Here is a 22,344-nt window from a genome sequence, read left to right as displayed (position 1 = left end):
AGGTGGAATACATTTGTGGCATTGTGCACAACAAAGGCTGTGAATCCTCTTTCTGCCCCCCTTTCAGAGGTTCTCCTCTTTCTTCTTTCTCTTGCCCAGCAGGGCTCTGCTCTGGGCACTATGAAGGGCTACCTCTCTGCCAGTTCAGCCTTTTTAAGGCTACCTGATCAGCCTTCTCTTTTCAAGTCCCCTGTTGTAAATAGATTCTTGAAGGGCATTACTCACATGTTTTCTCCTGTTCCTTTCGTGATGCCTCAGTGGGACTTGAACCTTGTTCTTACTTATTTGATGTGCGCTCCTTTCGAGCCACTTCACAATTGCCCTCTTTGTTTTCTCACTCTTAAGACTGCCTTGGTGGTTGCCCTCACATCTGCCAGGAGAGTGAGTGAGCTCCAGGCTCTTTCTTCCAAACCTCCTTTCCTCTCTGTCCATCCGGACAAAGTTGTCTTGAGAACGCGTCCCTTTCCTGCCCAAGGTAGTCACAGCCTTCCACATCGCGCAGTCCTTCACCTTGCCCACCTTCTTTCCGCCTCTGCATCCCTCGGAAGAGGAAGAGAGGCTCCACCGTCTGGACCCAAAACGTGCGCTCTCATTCTATCTGGACCGCACACGCCAGTTCTGGATGGACAACCAGCTCTTTGTTGGTTACGTGGGCGCTAAGAAGGGACGGGCAGTGCACAAACGGACCATCTCTCGGTGGGTCGTGTTGTGCACCAAGGTATGCTACTCTTTGGCTAAAAAGGAGCCCCCTGTTGGACTGAGGGCCCATTCCACTCAGGCCACGGCAGCTACTACTGCCCTGGGTCGGGGAGTCCCCTTGCAGGACATCTGTCAGGCAGCTACGTGGGCCTCGCTGCACACGTTTGCTAGACACTACTGCCTGGACAGTCAAGCCCGGAGAGACAGCTTTTTCGGCCGATCCGTTCTCCAGGACTTTCTGGTGTGATTATTGGTTCGCAGACCCACCACCGGGATTGGTATTGCTGGGGTATCTATTCTAAGGTAAGGATTCTAACACTAACCTATTTCTTTCAGATGCACAAGTTACTTACCTTTGGTAACAATATATCTGTAAGAAACAGTAGTTAGTGTTAGATTCCTTACCGCCCCACCCATTCTCCCCGTTATGCGAACCGATATCTAGGGTTACGGTACATCCCTTTGAGGGCCCTAGTTTTATGGCACCAGTGTCGGTTTTTATTATGGCTCTGCGTTCCTGGCGTGGAAAAGCTGTGAATAAGAACTGACGTCAGCACGCAAGAGCGGCGTCTAAGTACTCTGGCGACGTCATCTCGGCGCCAACGACGGACACGGAGCCGCAGACGACGCCTAACCGACGCGCAGGGGTACTGCTACGCAAAACTTTCTGAATTTAGTCTGACGCCTGGGGATATTCTAAGGTAAGGAATCTAACACTAACTACTCTTTCTTACAGATATATCGTTACCGAAGGTAAGTAACTTGTGCATCACTGCATCGCCTCCCCAGGGAAGGCATTCAATGGGTGTTGCGTAGGTGTACCCACGTAACTCCCATGGTTTTTGATGCATTCCCAGATTTACCTGAACTGGTAGACCTGCGAATGTACCAGAAAAATAAGCTGTCTCAGGTGAGGCGTAACAAGGAGAAATACCTTTATTTCTCCTTGTTACTTTCTCTTTCTGTGCTGCAGCACACATAGAAAGAGGAATGTGCTCTCAGTGTTGTTTTTGTGCAGGAAAGTTTCCCTTCCTGTGCAAGAACAATCCTGCATGCAACGCAGATACCATGTGCACCATGGTGCAAGGGTGCCTGTGTTGACACTAGGCTGCTAAACGGCTGCCAGCTCAGGGGTAAAGGCAGGAACGCACCATATTGCCTTAAATATAATGCATTTCAGCCCTTTCTCTGCCACACAGTGCAGCACAGCAAGGTGACTTACTGCATTGCATGACATTCTCGTAAATAGTCCATTAAATGTAGAAGATTTGCACTACAGTATTTCTTGCTAGCAACCCTATGGAAGGTCTGACAGGCTTCGTGGTCTACCATTCTCTTGAGAGAGCAAAACAAATAATAAAAATAGCTACACACACACAAACAAAATATATATATATGTGTGTGTGTATATACATACACCCCAATCCCCCCCCACCCCAGTGCTTCTCATCGTGTCTGGCCATGGCCTCTAAACCAGTCAATCATCACAGAATAGTATTGTTGAGGTTACAGCATTGTCTTACCAAAAATGGCCCCAACATCTTGGTTCTAAATCTGGCAGACCAGCTGGAATTTTGAAATAATGATGCACTATGCACAAATAGATTACAGTTGACAACACCCTTCTATGTTTAGATTAATTTGTTATTGCAGACATTTGCCTGCCATGTTTAGGTGGCGGTACAAAAGGGGGTGGTGATGGAAGGAGCATCTGAACCAATCAAACACTCACACCCAGTCAAAAGATCTGGGTTTGACCCATCGCCGTTCTTTAGCCCACTCTGCCACCCCAGTTCAGACATGGCTATATGCAAATCAGTCTGACCCTGTGCCTCATGGGAACAGTCCAGCCCGAACTGCCAAGCCATGCCTTCCCTGGACTGGAAACAAGCTTCCGAGGACCGGTTTCTGGCATTACAACCGTCTTCAGCCCGGCTTGCTTGAATCCAGTGGCAAAGTGAGCAAGGGATGTTTAGGTGGCAGCATGCTTATTTTTTTTCTTGTATTCTGTTAATTTATCTTGCATAGGTTGCTGGGTTTATGTGCGTTTTATGTGGTTGTTGAAGTGGGTGATGCAGGAATGAGTCAGTGGGTAGTTAAATTAGTGGATGAATGCAAGGATGGGTATAGATTATGTGTGCTGACCCATTGCATGCCTTAAAGCATCAATGACTGAAAATACACTTTCATTTGGAGGCCAGATCTGTTGGCATTGACAGAGCTTGTTATAAATATGGGTCTGTCTTGTTTGGACATAATTCTAAAGGTACCAGCCAGTGGAGGTTTTCCTCCCACGTCATCTCCTTCCTCTTCAGTTTTGCTGCTAGCCGCTAACTAGCACAGATACTTCCTTTTGGCTTAGTTTCTCTGCCTCGAGGTCCTTGGCAAGCAGTCAGTCGGAATCCAGACTGTTTGCTGCCTCACCTCTGCTACTTGTGTTGGACCTGTCCCGAGTGTGCTACAATGATTTGCTGTACTTGCTCTTCTTGTGTACGGAGCTCACTGTACCCTTTCCCGTGCTGGTTGTTTTCTGTGTGTGGGCCAAGCTTGCATTGTCCTGTAACTGCTGGGTGTAGGAGATCAAGGTTGAGGAGTCTCAGAGTTCTGCGGTGGAATGTAGTGCGTGATTTCTGGTTCTTTGCAACCTTAGAGCTCCCATGTGTAGTTGTTTGTGAAGTCTCTCTACTCCGAACCAATGTGTTGGAAGATTTCTACCCAAAGATGCAGCTTTATAGACACATTTGAATTCATTAGGGTTAATCCCTAAACCCCTTGAAACCTCCTTGTAGTGATCTGTGAAACCCATTTGCTTTGTATCAATGTGATGGGTGATTTCCATTTCCAAATGTTCAGGTTTTTTTAAAGAGGATTCTTGGTGTCGACCTCCATGCCACCCTACCCCACCTGGACCAATCTGGCGGGTAATTTTTACTTCATAATATTTTTTGTTGAAAGGTTTTGTGGGAAATAACCCCCCAACATGATTTTTGCAGCGGGAGTGGAAACCCATGCACCAATTAGTTTTTCACATCTTTGCAACACTGTCAAGAGAGATGATTCTCTAAGGCAGCAGTTCTGTAGTTCTTAACCTTTTGACCTCCTTCGACCACCCCACCCCACTGAATCACCAGTGGAATCCAAGGACCCCTTCCTAAACAATTTCCAGGATGTCCCCCCACACACCACACCACACCTTAAAAAACCCAAAGAAACATGCATATGGCAAATATTGTCTTTAATTCACAATTGGACAGTTAGAGCTTTTCAGAATTTGGGCTTATTTCTAAATGACAAAGCTGTATGCTATGATCCACCATATACTTTGTCCTTTTTTGGCATTAATGCATCCTGTCTTTTTGTCAGAGCTTCCTAGTGCTTCAATTGAGGCCACTAAATAATCCATACTGCTGTTTGACAAACTTTTACTACTCCCGCAAATCAAGCTAAGGATAGCAACTTACTTTTTAGCCTCCACTTTTAAATTCCTTCACATTTACAAAGCATTTTAAAATGTTCGATTTTGCTTTGCTGTGTGTATATACTTTATCATTTCAGTGTTGATGGCGCCTGGTGCAGCAATCTTTGTTGACACAGCTACAATTACTTTATATTCCATGGATTTCCTCCCTACCAGCCACCAAAAGTGCCCTTTTTCTCTCTATTGTCCCTTTGACTGAATTTATTTTAATAGTGCAACACTTCCCAATATAGGGTGTCTGAGAGACAGACAGACAGCAGGTGCGGCTCCTACACTATGGCGGAGGAGCATTGCCCCACTGCTTTTAAGCAGTGCACTGCAAAGTAAAGGAAACATAAAATGATAATAACTTGGAGTTATTATCATTTAATGTTTCCTGCTGCTTTGAGGGAGGGCAGGCGGGGCTGCTCTGCTCTCGGAGCAGGGCAAGGCAGGGGAGGAGCGGTTTGCTCACTCCTACGTGTGCAATGACTGTTTGGTCGGCCCACTCGGGCCGCCCGAACCAGATATGCGCACTTTCCCTGTTGTCCATGCAGGCTGCATTACAGCCTGCTCGGAGGACAAGCCCAAGCCCCCATTCCCTCGTTCAGCGTTGAACCAGGACTGTCAAAACAGTCTAATGAGGAGATCAGGAACAGAGACACAGGATCCAGCACAGCAAGGTAAGTGTTTTTTAGTTGTAATTTTTTTTTAATTGCGCACCATTTCACACTCACCCCCTCCGCCCTCCCCCCGTGCCTGCATCTGCCCTGCCACCTGCGAACTATGTCCGCCATGGACAGACGCAAAAAAAAAAATCAATGTACAGGAAATGAGGGCTACAGTGTGCATGGGTTTCCTAGAATCATACTGGTAGGTATTGAGGCCCATATTTACCTTTTTTTTTCAAGCAGCCTTGTTGTGCAGCGTGAAAGAGCAGGAATGCGCCTTAATTAACATTATCGGTCCTTTCTTAGTGCGGGCACACTTTTGGCTGCCTAGCGCCAATGCTTGCACCTTTGCGTCAAGGGTGCCTGTGTTGTAGGCAGGATTGTTTTTGTGCAGGAAAGGACCGTGCCCCGGGGAGGAACGCCTCCCTGGGGCACAGTAACGCAAGGAAGCGATTTGCACTTACTCTCGCTTTATCAAGCCATGCAGGCCCGCGCAAGTTGGCCTTGCTTAGACTGATAAATCGCACTTAGGTTTTGCATGGCAATGCACCCCCTTGTGTGGGACAACGCCAATGCAACATGTCGATAAATCTGCCTCGGTATGTTTAGAGTGCATGAGCTAGGGTAACACAGAGTCAGAATTTTAAATGTAACGCAGTGGTTGGGGTTGCCTGCTCTTGTAAAAAAAATATTACTACACAATAGCACCCTTTTTAGCAACCTCAGAATAGAAGATTAAATAATAAAAAAACAATGCCTTGACTTTTGTGTTTGCTGCTTGATGCTGGTCATTGTGTTTTATGCAAGTAAGAAAAGGTTTTCCAAGACAAAATCATTGGCTCTCTACCTGAAATACAAATCTGTGATCTGCATGTTAAACGTTGTGCTTTGCAGTAGGTGAATTTACCCCATTTGTTTGTGATGAGTCACATTCAATTCAAAACTTTATTAGAAAGTACACTGCAATGAAAATACATATAAATATTTAAGAGACAGTGCACGAGTAAACACATAAAATATATTAAAATCGCAAACCACCGACAAAAGGTGCATAATCAGTGCAGCAAGTCTATATAGTCATGGTGCCGCAGGCTCTCACTGCTGCTTTCAGAAAAGCGCCCAAGTGGATAATCTCCTCCTCACCCGTGAATTGAAAAAGTATGTCCAGGGCAGCTTTCAGGTTGTTAATGCGACGTTTTCTTGGAAAATGGGATCAAAAAGTACTTTGAGTAAATGACATAAAATCCACAAAAGAACGTAAAATGCAACATTCTTTACCCAGAATTCCCATTACAGGGGCATGGCATAGAAACAAGGTTAATATTAAAACCCAATGGGAAACACAAAAGGTATTTCATTGTGCCGGCCCTATGACGAAACCAAAGACTGTTCCCATCGCCCCCCTGATCTGATCAAATGCCCAGGAGTTTTGCCTTTTGGCGCGAACACCACATATGCGGCCACACTCGCCTTACGGCTCTCCAAAAGCATTCTTTTAGAAGCGGCCAGGTCCTAAAGGGGCTGCCGGAGCTGTTTGTAGTGGGGTCAGTAAAAACCCGCTGTAAACTAACAGAACGGAGGCCAAGTTCAACACTAGTAAGCCAGGGAATGTCTGATATGTCAAAGCTTCCACTAGACAAAAACTCAGACCTCTTCAGGAAGTGTATCATTCCCCACAGTTAACTTGATATTTGAAGTATCGCCTGAAATTGCAGGTCGCACAAGGAACTCTGCAGCATGTGCCTTCAACCCCGTATGATATTTTAAAGTGAAGTGTCCCAGAGCCTGGGGCCCAACCACATAGCACTTTTGTTTTCTGTCACGGACACCCAGGGGTCTGCAGACTACAGGTTAAGATTCACTACTCTAAGGTGTTGACACTATAGGCTGGTACTACTGTGACACAAATTATAGTTCTAACCATATTTCAACTTGCAAAATGCTCCTAGACCCCACCCTGGTCACTAGGCTATTCTGTAAGAAAAGTGCTACCATATTCACATTACCAAAGTTGTGTTCATTTTTAGGTCTCGCCTGTCGATGTGCATGCGCATCGAGCTTGCTAGACTATTGGGGCTTAAACAGTCTTTAACCAACTTGCAAGGAATCGTGGCGATTCCTTGCAGTGCCCGTGAAATTCAAGCTTAATGCGCATGTGCATTGAGCTTAAAAGCGCGTGCACATGCCCCCAGCCGCCTGCTTGCATGTATTTTCCCTCAGCCGCACTCCTCCCACACCCCCGCTCCGCCCCCTCCCCTGCCTGCCGTGTCGCATTTCTTCAGTTCCCTTAGCCGCACTCCAGGCCCCTGCTGCTTTCACACCCTCATGCCGCTCTCCCCGCTCCGCCCCCTCCCCTGCCCGCCGTGTCGCATTCATCCCCCCTCCCCTTCTCTGCCTTCCCTCCGTCTTCCCTCCCACAGGCAACAAGAGGCTAGTTCACGACGCGCGTCCACATCACAGCCATCAGCCTCCCTCCCGCGGGCAGCTTGGCCTCAGGTATTCACCCCAGCGCGACTTCTCCTCCCCCCTAATTACATGCCTGCTGTTTACTTCTTTCACGGCAGCTCTCTCGCACATCAAAGGCTGCCCCCCACGCCTCGCAACAGACTTCATTGGAATGCGCTCCATGCATTCTCCCCTCCCTTTCAGCCTCTTTCCCAGCTCCAAGCCGGACCCTCCTTTCTCACCTCCTCTTTCTTTATTTACAGGGAGAACTTTTATTTTTCCCCGAGGCAACCAGTTCTGACACACACCAACTTAGAGCTTGACTTGTACTGACGCTGTCACCCCAGCAGACATGCAAGCATCAGACATCCACAAGCATCAGACATATATATTCACCCACTCTGCTTCAGTCACCCACTCTGCTTCAGTCACCCACTCTGCTTCAGTCACCCACTCTGCTTCAGTCACCCACTCTGCTTCATTCACCCACTCTGCTTCATTCACCCACTCTGCTTCATTCACCCACTCTGCTTCAGTCACCCACTCTGCTTCAGTCACCCACTCTGCTTCAGTCACCCACTCTGCTTCAGTCACCCACTCTGCTTCAGTCACCCACTCTGCTTCAGTCACCCACTCTGCTTCAGTCACCCACTCTGCTTCATTCACCCACTCTGCTTCATTCACCCACTCTGATTCAGTCACCCACTCTGCATCTTTCACCCACTCTGCATCTTTCACCCACTCTGCATCTTTCACCCACTCTGCATCTTTCACCCACTCTGCATCTTTCACCCACTCTGCATCTTTCACCCACTCTGCATCTTTCACCCACTCTGCATCTTTCACCCACTCTGCATCTTTCACCCACTATGCATCTTTCACCCACTCTGTACCTTTCACCCACTCTGTACCTTTCACCCACTCTGTACCTTTCACCTTCTCTGTACCTTTCACCTTCTCTGTACCTTTCACCCACTCTGTACCTTTCACCCACTCTGTACCTTTCACCCACTCTGTACCTTTCACCCACTCTTCACTTTTCACCCACTCTGTACCTTTCACCCACTCCGTACCTTTCACCCACTCTGTACCTTTCACCCACTCTGTACCTTTCACCCACTCTGTACCTTTCACCCACTCTGTACCTTTCGCCCACTCTGCACCTTTCACCCACTCTGCACCTTTCACCCACTCTGTACCTTTCACCCACTCTGTACCTTTGACCTTCTCTGTACCTTTCACCCACTCTCAAACTATATGCCAAGCGCAGTGTTACCCTACTTCTATTTCGCTGTATTTTGCATTGCATAAAAATATGTAATAAAATACATGTCGAAATCATACGAACAAATAAAGTTATAGCGTTTGTCAATTGTTGCTAATTACATAAGATACATATTTACAGACTTTTTCAAAAGGTACAGCAGAGTGCTAGCGTTCTAAGAATGCTTTCAACGCCATTACTAATACACTTATACAACCATATATAGAGCGTACTGCAGCACGTAGCTTTTATTTTGGTGTTTGTATAATTGCGTTGAAATTTAAAATATAACAAATAAGAACACATGAATTAAGAGATTATACTACAAGCTTTGATAATAGTTGCATATTATGCATATTTATGAGGGTTTGCAAAAAAATATACTTGCCGCTAAAGTTAAGCAGAAAGATCTATATAGCGCTTACAACATATAATTGTAAGCTAAACGCAACTTTACAATAGTTGCTAATTGCATAAAAAACATGTTTACCCATTTTTAAAAGCGCAACTTTACAATAATTGCTAATTACATAAAAAACATGTTTACAGAAATTATTCAAAGGTACACGTGCCGCGAAAGCAAATCAAACTGCTACCATTAGAACAGCCCGTTAAATGCCATTGCTAATCTAATACATTGCTATTTGTATAATTACGTTTGAACATAGGATGCAACAATGAAGTAAGTACATATGCATGCAAGCCATTATGCTAGAAGCTTTGTTAATAGTTGCATACTATACATATTTACAAGGATTGGTAAAAAATGTACTTGCCACCAAGCTAAAGCAGAAAAAAGTAACCGCTTTATGCAATTATTACTATAAATACCCATAAACTGCACAGAAATTTACAAAGCACATAGTATGAGTTTCACATAGCAATATTAGTAAAAGTACAATTACATTTGCATTTTTTGCGCTTGCATCAACGATTTTGCATAGCTCCTTTAACTATTAGCCATGCATAGAAAGAGCATTGACATTATTACAGTGTGCTTTAGTGTCGAAAGAAAAACTTGCATGCATACACATTACGGATGTAAGTAAATTTTACATACAAGTATTAGATTAAAATATATAGCACACAATAAAGCACAATACGAATTATTATGTGAGTAATTATGCCATGTATCCAAATATCGGAAAGTTAAAAAAGTGTACAGTCAAAATTGGCCCGCATAAAAAAACACTCCTATTAATACATAAACAATACATAAACACATACATACCAGGAAATGAATACCGATGTTAAAAAAACACCTACCGATCAGACGCACAGCTAAGTCGACACTTCTTCCTCGAACTCTGCAGTTACAATCTGAATATTTGACGCGCACTAATTGTTACGCTACGTAATAAAACGCTGCAATTTCATTGGCTGTAGCATACGTCCATTGAAAAGTACACACACAGCAAGAAAAAAACTAAACCGCATCGCCAAACAACATAATTAGCATTACAGGACATACTAGACGCCATTTTGTTCATAAGGAAAAACGCTATACACATTTAACACTCAACCACAAATGCAACTTTACACACATACAGCACACACACATAACAGAAGCTTTACTGGAGCCTTTGACATTAGAAAAAAAGATAATACTGGGTATTCGAGGCAACACCACAGTGCAGAAGAGAATATATTTATGAAACTATCTAGTGATATCATCAAACTTATGCCAGCTGCTGTTCTCAGTCTAAGCCAAAAAGTAATTTTGCCTGCAGCTTGAACTTAAATAATTCTTCATTTGGTAATTAGGCTGTGGATTTTCTAGTACAGAGGCAGCTATATTTAAGACAGAAAGGTGAGATAAGCTTCCCATGACCTTAGTGAGATATTGCAGGCTATAGAATGCAAGTACATTGACTAAGGCATTTGATTTTGTATTAAGCATGATGGTAATGCAATGAAACTGCTGCTAAATGTAAATGAGATTCCATCATCAGAGCTGTGTGAAAAACTGTGTCAGCCCCGTGCTCGAGGTGCATCATCAGAGCTGTATAAATAACGGTGTTGGCCTCATGCTTGAGGTGCATCATCAGAGCTATGTGAATAACTGTGTCAGTCTCGTGCTTGAGGTGCATCATTAGAGCTGTGTTATTAGCTACGTCAGCTCTGTGCCCGAGGTGCATTATCAGAGCTGTGTGAATAAGTACGTCAGTTCCGTGCCCGAGGTGCATCATTAGAGCTGTATGAATAACTGCGTCAGCCCCGCGCTCCATCAAGCACACTAATACCACTTTTGTTAGGGCGTATTATACAAAGTGTTAAATTAATTTATTTAACTATATTGCTCGAACTCTAGTTGGCCTTGAAGGGTCATGTTATCTGTACTGAATGAAGGATGTGAGCTGTCTTCAGCTATCGTACATACAGGTCGCAACAACGTGCTTACTAGTTGCCTAAAGTAAACTGCAAAAGAGAACACAGTCATGATGGATGATGACCCATGTGCGATTAGTTTTTGTGTGGCAGATTGTAATGCTAATATCCGTGTTCACACTTCTAGAGGTATTTTCGTTCCTTAACAAAATCGCCTTGTTTGTTTTTGTTCACCCCCTCTGTGTTTTCCCGTTCTCTTGTAATTTGAAAAAAATGGTAATGTATGTTTCCTCCCCTGTACATGCCAGCCCACCTCCGACGCCTCTCTGTCATGGCACCCCCTAACAGTGAACAGTGTTATTTATGAGCTTTTTGACATGTTTACCCATTTTTAAAAGCGCAACTTTACAATAATTGCTAATTACATAAAAAACATGTTTACAGAAATTATTCAAAGGTACACGTGCCGCGAAAGTAAATCAAACTGCTACCATTAGAACAGCCCGTTAAATGCCATTGCTAATCTAATACATTGCTATTTGTATAATTACGTTTGAACATAGGATGCAACAATGAAGTAAGTACATATGCATGCAAGCCATTATGCTAGAAGCTTTGTTAATAGTTGCATACTATACATATTTACAAGGATTGGTAAAAAATGTACTTGCCACCAAGCTAAAGCAGAAAAAAGAAACCGCTTTATGCAATTATTACTATAAATACCCATAAACTGCACAGAAATTTACAAAGCACATAGTATGAGTTTCACATAGCAATATTAGTAAAAGTACAATTACATTTGCATTTTTTGCGCTTGCATCAACGATTTTGCATAGCTCCTTTAACTATTAGCCATGCATAGAAAGAGCATTGACATTATTACAGTGTGCTTTAGTGTCGAAAGAAAAACTTGCATGCATACACATTACGGATGTAAGTAAATTTTACATACAAGTATTAGATTAAAATATATAGCACACAATAAAGCACAATACGAATTATTATGTGAGTAATTATGCCATGTATCCAAATATCGGAAAGTTAAAAAAGTGTACAGTCAAAATTGGCCGCATAAAAAAACACTCCTATTAATACATAAACAATACATAAACACATACATACCAGGAAATGAATACCGATGTTAAAAAAACACTTACCGATCAGACGCACAGCTAAGTCGACACTTCTTCCTCGAACTCTGCAGTTACAATCTGAATATTTGACGCGCACTAATTGTTACGCTACGTAATAAAACGCTGCAATTTCATTGGCTGTAGCATACGTCCATTGAAAAGTACACACACAGCAAGAAAAAAACTAAACCGCATCGCCAAACAACATAATTAGCATTACAGGACATACTAGACGCCATTTTGTTCATAAGGAAAAACGCTATACACATTTAACACTCAACCACAAATGCAACTTTACACACATACAGCACACACACATAACAGAAGCTTTACTGGAGCCTTTGACATTAGAAAAAAAGATAATACTGGGTATTCGAGGCAACACCACAGTGCAGAAGAGAATATATTTATGAAACTATCTAGTGATATCATCAAACTTATGCCAGCTGCTGTTCTCTGTCTAAGCCAAAAAGTAATTTTGCCTGCAGCTTGAACTTAAATAATTCTTCATTTGGTAATTAGGCTGTGGATTTTCTAGTACAGAGGCAGCTATATTTAAGACAGAAAGGTGAGATAAGCTTCCCATGACCTTAGTGAGATATTGCAGGCTATAGAATGCAAGTACATTGACTAAGGCATTTGATTTTGTATTAAGCATGATGGTAATGCAATGAAACTGCTGCTAAATGTAAATGAGATTCCATCATCAGAGCTGTGTGAAAAACTGTGTCAGCCCCGTGCTCGAGGTGCATCATCAGAGCTGTATAAATAACGGTGTTGGCCTCATGCTTGAGGTGCATCATCAGAGCTGTGTGAATAACTGTGTCAGTCTCGTGCTTGAGGTGCATCATTAGAGCTGTGTTATTAGCTACGTCAGCTCTGTGCCCGAGGTGCATTATCAGAGCTGTGTGAATAAGTACGTCAGTTCCGTGCCCGAGGTGCATCATTAGAGCTGTATGAATAACTGCGTCAGCCCCGCGCTCCATCAAGCACACTAATACCACTTTTGTTAGGGCGTATTATACAAAGTGTTAAATTAATTTATTTAACTATATTGCTCGAACCCTAGTTGGCCTTGAAGGGTCATGTTATCTGTACTGAATGAAGGATGTGAGCTGTCTTCAGCTATCGTACATACAGGTCGCAACAACGTGCTTACTAGTTGCCTAAAGTAAACTGCAAAAGAGAACACAGTCATGATGGATGATGACCCATGTGCGATTAGTTTTTGTGTGGCAGATTGTAATGCTAATATCCGTGTTCACACTTCTAGAGGTATTTTCGTTCCTTAACAAAATCGCCTTGTTTGTTTTTGTTCACCCCCTCTGTGTTTTCCCGTTCTCTTGTAATTTGAAAAAAATGGTAATGTATGTTTCCTCCCCTGTACATGCCAGCCCACCTCCGACGCCTCTCTGTCATGGCATCCCCTAACAGTGAACAGTGTTATTTATGAGCTTTTTGTCTGCAGAGCTGCAGACAGAAAACGCCCATAAACAACTAGCTAATGTTTTAGTGGTACCCAAATCTCCTGCCACGGGGCAGAGGGCCAGTCCTCGACACTTTAGCTGCTTAAGTGGGGGGTTCACTGCTCCTCAGGCACATACACATATTCGTTCTAATACATCAAGTTAGTGTTGCGGTGCCTTTGCTGTAATTAGGAGTACTGTGCTGCTCTTTCAAGATAATCAAGTATTTGCAATGCAATAGGTCTCGCATTTGCGAGAGTTTAACCTATCGGCATTGTAATTGATAATGCCTTTTATTTACGTTTTAAAAACCAACACATAAATCAAATGCAGTGCAATTCACAATGCCAATGGCTCAAAGTCTAACAACTGCGAGACCTATTGCATTGCAAATGCTTGTTTTCTTTTATGTTCCAGTGGACTTGGGCCTAGAGTTTTGCAGAATTTCTATAATGGCAAAATTCGCTCTTATCTGCAAAATTGGTTTATCTTGCAGTGGCCATGGACCCCTGTCCCACAAAGTTTTACTTGGGACTCGTTTTGAAAGTAAGCAGCATCGCACCAATGCATTACAGGACTCTTTATTCGGTTTCGCCTATACTATAATTCACAAGTATTCGTGGACATAAATCAAATATAGTGAACAGATAGTAAAACCATGCTTTGGGTTTGACTGCATCAATACCTGAAAGTGAGCCTAGTTTTTACACTGTCCTGGTATGCAAGTCTAATGTTGAAATTACTCAATGCAAAGGATTTAAAATGGTCTTTATTCGAGGTCTTTTTCAATATTTTTTTAAGAGTTAGATTTAAGAAACTATTACTCTGATGAAGGTAATTACTATGAAAGAACTCGCTTACGGTACTGTGCTTGGTACATAAGACAATGCTTGGAACAGTGCAGAAAGGCCACACCAAGGTCTACATTCCCCGAAAATGCCAGGCCAACACTCTACATTGACCTTCTAGAACAAACTAGCTGTACAACCAGCTAGATGCAAGTGATTCAAAGAAAGTCTAGCCCCTTTACAACAAGCTTCAAGTGAGGAATTCTGTTACCGATGTCTAGTGGTGCCAGAAACAACCTCAACAATCTAGACTGCACACACTTGTCGGGTTACATTTGCCTGGTGCACTGGGAAGAAACTACGAAAAGGAACATTTGCTATATGAAAACCACGAGTAAATACATAATCTCCACAACACTGCAATATGCAGTCTAGAATCATATGATATTTGGGATAATATATGTAGGAAAGTAGGATCTGCTTTTATGGTTACCCCCACTTTTTGCCTGGTGCCAAGCTGTTTTTGACTAGCCTGACTGGGTTCCTGCTAATCAGGACCCCCGTCTCTCTGCTTTATCCCCTAAATTGTTATGTTCAGTACTTAGATACATCCCAGATTGGATATCCGTCCCAAGTATATGGTACTAAGGTACCCAGGGCATAGGTATCGCAGAGGTCCCCCATGGGCTGAAGTATGTATTATTCCACCCATGGGAGGCCATTCTAACTGCAACTACAGGCCTGCCATTGCAGCCTGTGTGAGCTGGTGCTTGCACCACTTACTAAAGGTATAGGTTTCCTATATCTATGGTCACTGCACTTTAAACCTATGAGTCACCCCATAGCAGGCCTTCACAATCCTGAGGGCAGGGTGATTTGTTCTAAGTGCGAGGGTGCCCCTGCATGAGCAGGACACCCCTACAGCCTACGGAGTCCATTCTCCCTGGTTGTAAGTGAAGCAGCCATATACCTTCTAGAGGGGAACTGCGTAATTACACGATGACCTTCTCGAAATCGGCTGCAACGAATCCTATCATGTTTGGTATCAAATATGTTGGAATCATACCGCCACAACGTAGGAGGTATGATTCCAAGCACTGGAAGAGCCCTCAGTTAGGCTCTCAGTGATCCTCGTACCAGTCTTCTAGACCCAGACAGCACAATATGGCTGCTGCTGACCAGAGACATGATTCTGCCCTCCTGCTGCTGATCCAAGCTCAAGCAGGGTAAGGCAGAACAATAAGTATCCTGTCACAGGGAGGTGTGACAACCTCCCAGACAGGACTTAGTGTATTGGGGCCAGGTGGGTGTGCTTTCCAGCGCCACTCAGTCTGCATGAGGGACACATTTGGTGCCTTCTTGCATAGTCCAGTTCAAAACTAGCTGTGGGAGCCATTGGCTCCTGCTTTGGTGCAAAACTGGACAAAGGACATGGGAGTATCCTCTCCACTGTCCAGTCCCTCCCCTGGGTGGGCACCCTGAATCATCCCAACCCTTTCCTAAGGGTACTTAAGGGCTTACCTGTGGGTGAGTCCCTAGATTCGCCGTGGGATGCGATTCAATTCAGACACCACTTCAACTTCTATCATCTGGGCACTCTGGACTTCGTTTGGGCTCGACTTCGTCCCCCTTTCAGTCTGCTGCATCGTCTGTGCACCATACAGGAACCTTCCAAGGCCTGTGGGCATCCAAGTCACTTGAAGGAATCTCCCTTTAAGTGAAGGAGTCACTTCCCTGCATCTGCAGGCACCGCAATTAAGCTGACCGGTCTGCTGATCCTGAGCTCCCACGGCCTCCGAAAGGTTCAACAACACCTGCCATGCCCTCTCACCAAGTTTGAGGCCAGTATCCCTCGTGGGAGCCGCAGAAACCGAACCCCTGTGCACCGTGTCGACTTGCTGTTGCAGAGGCACGTTGGCTTCCTTCCACCAAGATCTTCTGGCTCCATGTGGCATTGCTTGCACCATGGTGTGCATCTTTTTGTGAGCTGCTCGAGGTAATCTTCAGATTCCAGTGCCTCCGGCCTGTGGGTCCTGTTGAGGGTCACCATTGTTTCTTTTGGGCTCCCCCAATTGCTCAGACCTGTCCTGACTTCCCCGCTTGTGGTGAGCTCCCCGGACCTTGCTGGTCCCGACATTGCACCTTCTTCGACTTCCACGTGGTTTGCAGTTGCCAAGGCTTCTTGGTGCTTCCGACAGACACTGACCCCCTAGCACTTGACATCCAACGTGGGACGGCTCGTGCACGGCTCCTGGTCTTCCTCAGCGTTGCCTGGTCCTAACAGCTGCAGAGTCAAGGTCACCGTCAACTCTCCTGCAACACCCATCGGTGGGCATTCGTCTTCCAGGTCTCCGGGTCACTCCTGAGTGACAGACTCTGTCCCCTCTGCTTGCAGGTACTTCTCATCCTGAATCCACTTTCGGATTTCACCCGACACTTTCTCCTTCTCCAGCAGTGGCACTTTCCTGAAGTCCTCCATTGGGTTAGTCAGCGGTTTCCGACACTACTTCACACCTATGCACCCGGCTTCCCTGGTGTAGGTAACGTGGGTACTAGGGTATCCACGGGTGGGGTGTCTCTCCAACCTTCTGTCTTCCACTGGGTTTCTTCAGGGTCCACTGGGAAGGGTCCTTAATCTTTAAAATTGCAACTGCGATTTACATGTTGATTTGTAGGGAGAACTGGGTCGTGTTCTCACACTGCATACGATCTCCGTGGGGCTCCTAGTCTCTCACCTTGGGTGGTTCCTTGGGTCCCCAGCACTTCTATGCCCACTGGACATTGTCTTGACACGAGTTGTGGTTCCTATACCACTCTCTTAGTAGATGGATTGGTTTCCCCTGGAGTCCACTGTGTATTCTGTGCTATTTATTTGATTTCTATGCAAAGTATTGTGTGCATTGTGAGGATGTAAACATTTTTTTTTTATTATAATGCTCGGAATTTAACAATGCAGAGAGATATTTAACAAAGTATGTGTGCGTTGTGTTTATCTCTGGGTAGGAGGTATCTAAACGTGTTCGCGAGCATTATATAATAAATACATATTTTTATAAATACCTTGTGTGGTTCTTTTTCCTTTAATCTATACATATAAGATTGCATTCTGGTAAAGCAAGCTGCTTTATACTCCTTCTGGACTAAGCCTGAAGGCTGCTCTCCACAGCTCCCACTTAAGAGTTTTTTAAGCTTGTCTGAAACCTCTTAAATCACCATAAGGGTTTTCTGGACTGGTGCAGAGTGCCCACTTAAATTAGTGGATATCATATACCAGGCCAGCCTCTCACAATATTTATAACTATTCTAAAACTACTGCTGAAACTTTCAAATTCATTTTGGTATTTTTGGATATCTTTTTCTAAAACATGTTTAACTGGAGCCAAGAAAAAAAGGATTTCCAGCTATTGTAGTACATGCTTATGTGGATCACTATCCATGAAGTCCACATTCACCTTTATCAGAACTTCCCCAAGATGCACAGGCCAGTCAGTCACTGTCACTAGATAATGCCCCTCAAATACAAAAGAATGCAAGCACCCATATTCACATTCCCCTGGTGCTTGTAGCCTTTACTGCCAATCAACTTTACACCCTCCCCTTTCACCATCTGAAAACATGGCTTCCATGCCCACTTTGAGAAATTACTATGCCAATCAGCCAGCTCATACAGCCTCAGTCCTACCACGAAAGCCACAACTACAAAGAGCAGCCCACACATCTCCTTCAGTAGATGATCAACTGGTTTGATTTTTACTGCGAACTCGCATTTTCTTGCAAGGTCCTACTTGTGTGGTCCCTCTTCTGATGCTTACTTACTCTTAAAAGTGTTAGCTTATCAGACCCCAACTTTTATGCCCTGCTGCTGCCCTTATGAACAATCCACCCAACGTAAAGACTGACGCCATCTTAGGTAGGCCTAAACTACATCTTAGTCCATGTAGGCTGCAAACTGCTTTAACTTAGGCAATGGAAGCAGCCATATTCCCTGATTTATGCAGAATAATTTTGACGTCTGCCTTATTAATACAGATGTTGTCGGATCTTATCTTTCTAGGAACTATATCATCTTCAATTAATCACATAAATATATCTTTTTTTTATAACTCTTTATTTGCAAAAAAGAAAAAGTTGGCCATTACACACCTAGATTCACAGTCATTACAGTGTTGCATTCACAGATTTCTATACAAGTATACTTTTCCAGATATCATCATATATAAGCTGGTAATGGTACATGGATCATTACGGCGTTAAAGGTTCCTCAAGGGAGGGGATCTCAGGGAGTTCACACAAGTTCCCATGGTATTAGTTCCATTTTGACCATATTGCCACCCACTTCCTAGGACACCCCCAAGCCACATAGACTGTCTTCTCTTGCAACATGCACCAGTCCATGTCTTTCTTCCATGCACTTATCTTTGGAGGTGTAGCTGCTCCCCATAGACGTGCTTTGTTGCGTTTAGCAATTACCTGTCCAAGCGTCACCCATATTCTACCTTTTGCGGACAAGTCAGTGGGCTCCCAAATGTTCAAGATACACCTCTTAACTTCGGGTCGCAATTTGACCCCTCAGACAGTACGAATACAGTTGTGTACCCGCTTCCAATAGTGTTGTATCAGGGGGCATTCCCATAATATGTGAAGTAACGTACCCACCTCCCCACACTGTCTCCTACAGAGCCTGTCCTAGCTCCTGCCCATTAGTACTAGCCGTGTACCCGAGATGTAAGTCCGGTGCATTATTTTAAGTTGTATCAGCCTTAGTTTTGCTGATATCGCTACTTCCTTGGGGGAGGAAAGTGCCTCCCTCCATTCCTCATTGTCAATCTCCAGACAGTCAGTCTCCCACTTGCTCCTAAGTGTCATCAGGGGGTCAGGTGTGTGGTGTACAAGTTTTTTATATGTGAGGGAGATGGCCCTCTCCCGCAGATGGCCATCTAGCAGTCTGTCCTCTAGAGGGGAGGCGTCCGGGAGTGTCATTCCAGGTGAAATGTTGGACTGGAGTGAGTGTCTGACCTGTATATAGCGAAAGTACTCAGTGTGCGCTAAGTTGTAGGTTTGCTGTAGTGAGGCAAATGTCACCATTCCCTTGGGTCCCCATAGGTCTTTTATACTGGAGATCCCTTTGTACGTCCCAGTGTGCCCAGTTTTTTGGAAACCCAGAGCAGGGTAGCCAACGTGAGTTTGTCTGCCCACCTCAGTTTACGGCTGACAATATGCCATAATTGAACAGAGTGCCTTGTCGGTCCTGTGAGGGGAGATTTGTTAGGTTTAGAGTAGAGCGCAGCCTCAAAATTCCCTCCCGGGAGGAGCCACCTGTCCATCCCATAACCGGGATCATCTCCACCACTGTAAAGCCCTGATTAATGGCCGCGAGGTGTGCTGCCCAGTAGTACTTTTGGATGACTGGGAGTGCTATACCCCTGTCGTACCACCCCAGTGTAAGTTTCTGGAGCGATATGCGCGGTGTTCCATCCCACAACAAGTCTCTCTGAGTTGCTTCAATCTCTGTAAAATATTTATGGGGAACTAAGTCTGGGTAGTTCTGGAGGGCATACAAAAACCGTGGAAGCTCCATCATCTTAAATAAAGCTGCCTGACCCAGTAGGGACAGCGGGAGCCGTTTCCAAACGGCGGTGTCTCGTTTGAATCTCTGCAGGGGTGGTAGGAGATTCTTCTCATATCGAATCGCCTCGTCCCTTGAGATAAAAATTCCAAGATATTTGAACCCCTCCGTGGCGATCCCTATCGGGCAGTCACGTGGTATTGATGGGGGGGGGCGCCGTATTCGGCGCATAGTAGTGATTTCCCCCAGTTGACGCTGTAGCCTGAATTTTTCCCAAAACTGGTGAAGATGTCTAGGGCAACTCTTAGGGACCTGTAGGGGGAGGCGAGGTACAGGAGGATATCATCTGCATATAGCGAAATCCGGTCCTCCCACCCCTCTGCCCATCTGAGCCCCCGTAATGAAAGGTCCTGACGTATCAAGGCCACGAGAGGGCGAACAGCAGGGGGTAGAGGGGGCAGCCCTGTCGTGTCCCTCTTTCTAGTGTAAATATCTCTGAGATCTTGTTATTAACAACCACCTGGGCCAATGGCTCAGTGTAGAGGAGGCGCACCCACCCAATAAAGTTAGGACCGAAGCTCATCTTCTTAAGAACCGCCATCATATAAGGCCATTCAAGCGTGTCGAATGCCATAGCAGCATCCAACGAGACCACTACCGCGTCTTCCTGGATCGTGTGGCAGCGTCCTAATACTCCGTGGAGTCGACGCAGGTTGAGCGAAGTATTTCTGTGCAGCATAAAGCCTGATTGGTCCGGGTGGATCAGTTTACAAATTATCGGCTTTATCCTATTTGCGAGGAGTTTTGCGAGGATTTTCGGTTCAGTGTTTAATAACGATATCGGCCTATAAGAGGTGCACAGCTCTCTGGGTTTCCCATCTTTAGGGATGGACACCAGAGTGGCGATGCGTTGATCTCTCAGAAGCTTCCCAAGAACCCTACTTTCTTCAAACGTATTCTTAAGGTGATGACCCGGGCAATCGGGCTTGAGTTTGTACAGTTCGATAGGGAGACCATTAGGCCCCGGGGCTTTCCCCCGGTCGAAGGTCATTGATCGCCTTGGCCAGCTCCTCCGTGGCAAGTTCGCCATCCAGAGTCTCCCGGTTATCATCAGAGAGGGTGGGTAGCTTAATGTCGACCAAAAGCGTGGCGGAATCCTCCTCCGGCCGTTCCGGCCCCCTGCTGTACACTCTTTTAAAATGAGCTGCAAAATCTCTAACCATGTCCTGAGGTTCAGTCAGGGGGGTATCCCTTGTAGTGTAGTTCCTATTATCCCAATAGGCTCTGCGCATTGGAATAATACCTTCAATAGTATGGGCCTAGACCAGACGTTAACTAGGTCTACTACTGTCGATTTTAGACTTAAAGTTTTGGGTTTGCCAGCTAGCTCAGAGTTCACTAGAAACTTTCTCGAATAGGCAAGGAGGAGTTGAACCTCCCTGGATAGACAAGAAGGGATGTAGTTTCTGACAACCATAGAACATGACAACTTTGCTCTCCCCTAATCAAGAGTGTATCTCGAGAGTCGTGTGAACAAAAGGCAATTTATTTTACTCAGTCAGTACGTGCATTCTTAGTCTCATCAGATTGTAGAGAAAAGGAAGAGACCGGCGTGTTCAATAAAAGATGTTATTTATTGATCAGTCTCTTTTCTCATACAAGAGAAATGGATCGATATTATTGCAATACTTATGGTTAAGTAAAGTGCATACATTAAAAGCAGAAGTATAAAATAATACTGTAAAAACATTGATATGGTTTCTAAGCCATAAGATGGTTTAAAATGAATAAAATGTATACATACACATTTACATTTGACTAATCGTACTCAACTGGTGTTTCTAGCTACGCCTACCCCGTGTACCTGACCTAAGCCTAATACGTGGGTGGGAATAGAAAGTTACAGTTTAAGTTAAGTTTGTTTTTGCCAAGTGACTGACTATAGAATTCTCTGCGAGGGGTTATTCAGCTCTGTACCTGGAATCTAGGATGGATGAGGGATGGTATCTCTCGTCTCTGGTCTCGATATTCCAGGCTGCCTGCGAGGGCTACCCGGAAGCGCCGGTGCTGGATTTCTCGGCAGGAGAAATAGGCAGCTGCTCGTTCTCAGCGCGTCAGGAAGGCGGGGCTGCGCCAGCGGGGTCTGCTCTGCTCTGGGCTTCGGCAAGTCTGGCTGCTCCGATCTCGTCACCACCGCGTGTGTTTGCATAGGGCAATATCGGTAATATTTATACCTTTAAGGTGCCGAGATTGACGTAAGGATGGACATAGATACGTCAATAAAGATGTCATACGACCAGGTCGTTAGCACATTCTTTTGCTGAAGTTCTCGGTGAAATCAAAACAATGGCCGCAGGGTTTTTCCCAGGTCTGTCATGGGTTTGATTTGTTTTGAGAACTCCGTATGCCTTATCAGGGGCTGGAGGAATATCGCTTGTCTAATTAGATGGCAAGCGTTATGACCTAATCAGATAACACGTTCCTGTGCTGTAGTGTGGCTTTATCAGATAACGGTTCCTGCATC

Source organism: Lissotriton helveticus, chromosome 12 (genome assembly GCF_964261635.1).
Source record: "Lissotriton helveticus chromosome 12, aLisHel1.1, whole genome shotgun sequence".
Lineage (NCBI taxonomy): Eukaryota > Metazoa > Chordata > Amphibia > Caudata > Salamandridae > Lissotriton > Lissotriton helveticus.
This window is presented reverse-complemented; position numbering follows the sequence as displayed.